Consider the following 7,349-nt stretch of genomic DNA (forward strand, 5'->3'; position numbering starts at 1 on the left):
CCCGCCACCCCCATTGGCAGCCGGCGCCCCGGCCTCAGCCAATTGCCGCGGGCCGGTGGCTGAGCCCCGCCCCCTCGGCTGGGAGCGGGGCGGGGGGGGCAGTGTTGGCGCGGCCGCGCGCCGCCGGCCGTGGGAAAGTGGAGCGGGGTGCGGCGGGCGGCGGCGCGTCGGCGCGGGGAGGCGCGCGGCAGCGGCGGGTGCCGCGTGCGGGCCTCAGCGCGGGGGGGGGGGAGCAGGAGAGGGAGGGGTGGGATAGGGATGGAGGTGGGGAGGGGGATGGGGGGGGGGGAATGGGGGATGGGGGGGGTTGGCACGTCCGCGGCTGGGAACGGAGCTGTGCCGGTACGCAGGGCAAAGCCGGGGCGCCCGCCGGGCTGCCCCCAGCTGTCCCGCCCCGGTATCCCGAGCCCTGCGTGTCACTGACACCCAGCGGAGGCCGGCGTGGCGTCGGAGCGGCTCCCAGAGACCCCGACGTGCTGCATGAGGAGAAGGGGAAGCCTGCGCTGGAGCTGCTCGCCCCTCGCCCTCCTTCGAAAAGATGTGTTAAATTGGAGGGCTAAAGCCCCAAAGTTGAGGAGGGTTAAACTTCGGGGTTTTAACATTGCAAGGGAAATCAAGGCGTCCCTCTTGCCTGTGCTTTTCTAACCTGCCAGCCAAATCCTTTCCGTGTCTCCCACCCTCCCTGTATTTTCGGGGTGGGGAGAAGCAGGAGCTGCTTTTAAGAGTCGAAAGCAAACAACGGGCTTTGCTGTGCAGTGGCTGGCCGGGAAGAAGGGGTGACAAGACAGGTTAGCGTCGTCTGCAGTGTGTGCAGAGCTCAGGCTGGTGCGCTCGCAGTGCGCACACGCCGCCTTGCACCGAACGAGGGGGCCCTGAGTCCTGCTGCCGGTTGTCCCCGAATTGCCGTGTTCCCCTGCACAAGTGCTCGTTATTCTGCCAGCTTTCTCATGCTCAGGTACTGGCAAAATGGGACAGGTGAAATGAGGGTGTACTCTTTGAGGTGGTTTCATACTAATTAAGTTTTCATTTAAATGAAGCCTTTCAACTGAGGCTACTTTTCCAAGCTGATTCTTTTGCATTTTGCAATTGGAGGGGCTGGAGAATAACCAAGGTGTGCACAGCGTGACAGGGAAGAATTGATGAACTCAGATCTGCCCATTTCCCCATATTGAAATAGCTGCCTTCAACCTCCTGCTTCTTTAGGTAAAAGTTCCTGCCACAGAGTTGATCCAGATTTCATGGAGTTGCCCGTATTTTTGCAAAGCATCCCTGGTGGGGAAAAAAAAAAATGGAAGCAAGGACCAGGCTAAAGGCAGTAAAAGAGCTCCAGTTAGCAAGATAGAAACAGTCCTGCAGCCTCCTCTGAGAAGCTAACAGAAGGCAATAGAAATATTCTGTTCCCACATTACATTTTTCATAAATCTATGCTTTCTGCAGTGCTATGATTAAGCTTGTGTCACCACTTCTATTACATCCACATTTACAGCTTCTATAGTTTAGTTGTGAAGTATCTCAGCCTGCACCATTTGCTATTCCAGGAGCAAAGGCCAGGTCAGTGGAAGATGCAGTGACAATTTTTTTTTTGGCCTGCAGACCACAGATCTGTCTTCTCCCATCCAGACACGTATATGTCTTTTTCCTACTACAGGGGAAAAAAAAAATTGTAAAAGAAGTTACTTGGCATTAAGCATTCACTGCTTGTGAGTAGAGGTCTGGCCACCGAGGTTTCCAGCAGTCAGATCCTGCCTCCCATCCTTGGCTCTGTGAGCCACTGGGGCCAGGCAGCCTTCAAAGGTGCTTTCGGAGCTTGTGAAGACACTGACTTCTCCAAACGATTTACAGGAAGAAGCATGTAGAAGTGTGGCTGGGCCTCAGTGTAAACAGTTGCAGTTGGCCATCAGCAGCCATGGGAAGATAAGGAATGTTTGCCCATGTGTGGTTCAGTCTTCCCATCTGGCACTTAGGAGGAGCAGGCAACCAAACCAGATTTAAATTACTCTTGTGCTTCTCTGGTACTGAGCAGGGCCTGATCCTCAGCATTGGTCTAATTGTTAACAGTGGCCCAAAGGGAAGTTTTATTAGCAGAAATTACCAATACGTTGAGATGGTGCTGTCTTGCTCCAATCTCGCCAGAAGGGCAGACAGGAGAGCAGCCCTTTGCTCCCCAAAGTCCAAGGAAATTAGAATAACAGTGTACAAGAAGATGGGCACTTCTAAAAACAGCTTAATTTCAGGCCCCACACATATACCTTCATAGCAGTGAGGCAATGAACCTTAGGAGATGACAGACTTCTCCCCTGTCCCCTACACTGCCACAGTGCCTCCCTTCTCCTTGCTTCACACTGGAGCACAGGCATATTCTTACCTTCTACATGCCTACCTCTCTACAGCCATGCCAGTGCCTCAATGACCCCCTCCAAACACTTTGTTCCACACCCCTTCCTACCATACACACCATCATGATTGCCTCCCTTCTACTTCTTTGTCTCTTCCAGGTCTGGCAAAACTCAGTGCTTCCAGATCCAGGCACTGCAGCCGCATCTGGCCATCCCAGTGCTGGAAACAGGGATGGCAGAACAGAGTAAAGCCATCACAGTAAAGCAGAGACTCAGCTTTGAGACACTCAGAAGCTGTCGGTTGCAACTTAGAACTCGGTCCCTTAGAAGACTGTCACCTTTTGTATGCACCTCTGCTTTTCTTTGTTGAATGCCTCCTACGGTGATTTCGGTGATTTCGGTGCTAGTCAAAGCCCCGCTGAAAGGGAGTTGTTTATTGCTGCTGCAGGCTTCCCTCCAGCAGAGACCTGCCACTGCTGACCCTTGCTCTACTGTGTGCGCTAAATTAACTCCCGTCCCCTTCCTTTAGGTCTTCTCTCCCAAGGGAGCAAGTGCTTTGAAGAGTAATCCCGTCAACCTGTCGCCCCGAGTCCCGGAAATTCACCGTTACTATGGTGACTGTGCCCAATTCAACCAGTGGCTTTGGCACTACAGCCAGGCAAAACCACCAACGCTCCCCACGACCTCTACAACTCCCCTCCCTCCCTTGTATACCAAGCTGCAGCATCAGTTCTGCAAGCAAGAAGTTGCTGTGTTGATTGTTGGTTCCACTGGCACAGTTCAAAATTAGTTATCACAGATGGAATGGAAGTGAACAGGAGTGACAAAAGAGTTCTTTAGACTTCTTGCATGATTTGTGAGCAGTAAATAACTGTAGATGTCATATACGTGACTGTAAATGTATTTTCGCAGGGGCTGAACACTGAAATTCGTGTCTGCACATCTCTGATAACCAGAGTTAGTTGGTTCAGAAGTTAGGTTTGAGTTCTCTCTGAACATGCTGGTCTGAAGTTCTGCAGTGCAGATACCTTTGTGCTGGAGCATCAGCTGCAGCAGCAGGACATTCACACTGACATGCATCTATAGTGATGTCCAGGTCATCAGGACATTTCTGTCTTCAAGCTGGCCAAGGATGAGGATAATTTTTACAAACAAAGTCCTTGCTGTAAGCAGAATGCCTTAGCTGCAGCACTTCTGCTGCAGCGTTAGGTTTCAGCTCTCATTTTTTGTAAGTAGCGTATAGCTAGAAATAAGGAAGACTATTGCTGTCAGGATATTAACAGCAGCAGTGCAGACAGATCTCTCTTCTGAATGGCTCCAAACAATGCAGGTAGTCTTTCCATTTATATAGTCTTTGCATTGATGAGGCTTCAGCTCATCTCCAAAGCCAGACCTGGGCTATAACTGTAAAAGCCTAATCTGTGAACCCACATTCAAGCTGCTGACAGGCAAAGCTACCTCATATTCAGTCAGTCCTCTGATTGAGGGGGAACAGGTAGATTGTCTATTTTATCACCTGGTTTCCTTTCCAATCAATTCAACCCCTTTTCTTCTTTTATGCAAGGCCTCCCTCTGAGACAGAGCTCTTAAAGACAGCAGCTTCTTCCACTAGACATCCCTTCTTCCATTCCCAAAGCACAGTCCATCCTGTGCACTGAAGGAGGCCAACAAGCTACAGGGGAAATGAGACCAGGTCATGTTAATTAATGTCTGTCTCATAACAGATGAAAAGGGGATTGACTTGGGGTGGCACAGTGTAGAAAATTCTGGTTTCATCTGCAGCCACCTTTGCTCAGGAAAATGTCATGTCTACGTGTGTAAGAGTGTACCTTGTGTGTAAAATCACACAAGAAATTTAGTGACATCTTATTGCAGGACAGCCTCCATCAGCACTGCCAGATGCTAGAGTGGACAGTGGCCACAGACACAGGTCACCTACAAACACCATCGCACCAAGTTGACAGTTTCACTGTACCTGAGCTGTTCATTTATGCCTGTATTCATTTCTCAGTATCACAGTTTGATCACAGTACAGTTTGCACCAGATATTGCAGAGTAAAATCCTGTTTTTCTTTTTGCAGACATCTGTTCATGCAAACCCTCTGTAGTTTGCCCAGATAGTTTTCTTCTGTTCCTGCAGTACTTTTCTCATAATTGGACTAAGGAATAATCATACAGAAACTTGCTCTGGTTTCCTGCTGTCGAAATCCTTTCAGTCCGCCAAGAAACAGCCTGACTAGCCGTTTTTCCTGTGCAATTTTGCAACTTCAGTGTTCTGAGAGCAGTGTTCAAACCATGTTCTGTGTTATACAGTGATGTGTGGAAGTCTCTGCTCCAAAGAGTGCCTACAGTCTGAGCCCTACTTTGAGTTGTCTTTGCCAATAAGATGAAGCTTTGAGAAAAATGTGTGTGCTTGTGAGGAAGCATAGGATAGAAAACAACTCTCAGACCTTCTGTTTCACCATGCAGATTTTATTTAAAAGTCTGCTTTTCAAGGGGAAAACATGACTTTGGGGCAAATAGAAACAATCTTTTTTCCTAAAAAGTTTCTAAGAACTCAATTTCATCATGCAAAAATAAAAATGCAAGTTGAGAATGCAACTTACATGTTGGTAAGTACAGCTTGGAATAAAGCAAATCAAAGCAATAGTTTATTGCTTTTGAAGGTACCAGCTATTGAAAGCTTTGATGACCATTGCACAGACAGGTTAAATGAAAGCAGTGGATATTACCTATCAGATGTGGTGAGTACTGACTCCTGGAAAAGTGTCTCTATTTTCTCTCAGATGATAACTTATATTCACCTCACACCTTTCTGCCATAGCATTTACTAGACACCTGCTGTCCCACAGCAATCAGCCACCTGAACAAAAGCTAGACCTGGGGAAACAACCACTGCATGAGACACCCCCAGTCACAAAGTAATGAACTGTGAGGGGATGTTTACCATGTGTGACAAGAGTGAGAAAGTGCCAGGGATTTTTAATTGCCACAAGGCCATCAGGGCTTTGGCTGAGGTCTCATCATGGAGATCCTGGCAAAGTAACCTGATTTTGCCTACTTCAGATAAAATGAAGACCAAGCTTGACTGTCCTGAATGTGAAACCTTATTCCAGGCAGGCAGAGTATTTGGACATTGGAGGATAGCAAAATCAAATCCTATCATCAGTTGTCTCTTCCATGACGTTATGGAATACCAGGATAAAAATAAACAACCAAAGTGCCACTCTGATTTTGCCAGAATAAAGTTACATACTGAGCCTACTTTCTGTTAGGTTCCTAAATTGTTTTTATTTCATAAATAATCTACATGTGTATCAGCATCTGACCTGAGAGTTTTTAACTCCAGACTGAGGGGTTGTAAAGCAGCTGGTTTTGGGATTCAAGCCAATTTTGAAGTGCCACAAAAACACAGTAACAAAATAGCAATGGCCTGTGCTGACACTGAGGGTGTTTTCCTGAAAAATGCCTGATTTCAGTTTTGCTCACAGTATTTAAAAGCTGCAGCATTCTTACAGGTTTCAGAAAAGTCAAGACTTGTGAATCCTGCAGAGCTGACCAGTATAGCAGTGCAAAACTAATACCCTGTGTAGATCCACTGTTCTCAGAGCAACCTTCATTTCATCTGCTTTTAAATAAGAAAAACTATAACTAATACCCTCTTTGGGTCCACAGTTTTCAGAGTGACCTTCATTTTGTCTGCTTTTAAAGAAGAAAAATTATTCCAGGAGAAATAATTTTCTTCCAAAATAGCAGCCACCTGAAAGGTTTATTCCAGATAATCTCAGTTATATGGGAACAGGAGCTACCAAAGCAGCATGCCACGTCAGCTATAACAGTAACTTTCCATGCATACCCAGGCTTCCTTTCTGATTTATACTGCTGTAGCTGCAATAAAAATCCCTTGGGTTTACCTGTCAAAAAACCAAATGACTAGGACATGCCTTTCGATACATAACTGTCTGAGCACTGTGATGCCATGATTATGAGCTCTGTATGAACACCTCCACGGTCAGTATTAGTGGCAGTGCTCTAAAGCAAGTACAAACAGTCACACGCTTGTAATGCTTAAACCACAGCAAATGTGTTTAATCCCACACAATAGCTCTGTTATAATATGTCTTAAAGCTGTGGTCGGCTGGAGAGGTGGTGACCACTTCTCACATATATAACGTATACCAAACATATTCAGTTTGGCAGGAAGACAAGAAGCTGGAAGTGTCACACTGGAGCCTAGCCCCCTGACAGCATGAGACATGTGCTTGTAAGCTGTCTCAAGGAGGATATTTGATTGCCCCCTTTCTTCTTCTGCCTCTCTCCCAACAAAAGTGGAGTGACCTCCTCCATGACCTGGCAAGCGCTGAAATTCCCCAAACACATTTTTCTGTTGTGCCCAAGCACTGAACAAAAGGAAATGGAGCAGCCTCTATATACTTGAAGTATGGAATGAAAGCAATAGCTGGCTCTTGCTCGTCCTGCAAATGCAGACCTTCACCTCCTGGTCTGCATGGTTTGCACCTCCCACGTTTATCTGCTGTATCCTCGGCAGCTCTTGGGGATTTATACGCTTTATTTATTTATACCTTTATTTATTTATTTGGAGCCGGGCAGAGTGGGGGGTGGGTGGGGGAAGGCGGGGGGGCGGGGGGGGGGTGTCTATGTAATTGCAGTTTACACTGCGTTCCCACGCTACTATTGTTTGTGGCTTTATTTCCTATTCCCATCACGTGTGCTAATTAGTTGGAGCTGCTGGCTAGCTGGGAGGCGTGTGTCTGGACTAAAAGCAGAAAGATCACTTCCCGGAGGGATCTAGGCAATCTGAACAATTCTTTGCTTTACTTTCAGCCCTCTCCCTCCCCCTGGCTTTACCACTTAGGGAAGAGAGAAGAAGTGCTGATTGTCAAATGCTAGCAATGGAAAAGGCACAGATTTTCTTTTCTGAAAAGGAGCAGCTCACAGAGTCAAAGAAAATCAGGCTGGAAAGAACATCTCATCTGTGTTTAAAAACCTGAT

The sequence above is a fragment of the Pezoporus occidentalis genome, unplaced genomic scaffold, assembly GCF_034315485.1.
Source record: "Pezoporus occidentalis ecotype Australia unplaced genomic scaffold, CSIRO_AGI_Poc_V1 ctg69, whole genome shotgun sequence".
NCBI lineage: Eukaryota > Metazoa > Chordata > Aves > Psittaciformes > Psittacidae > Pezoporus > Pezoporus occidentalis.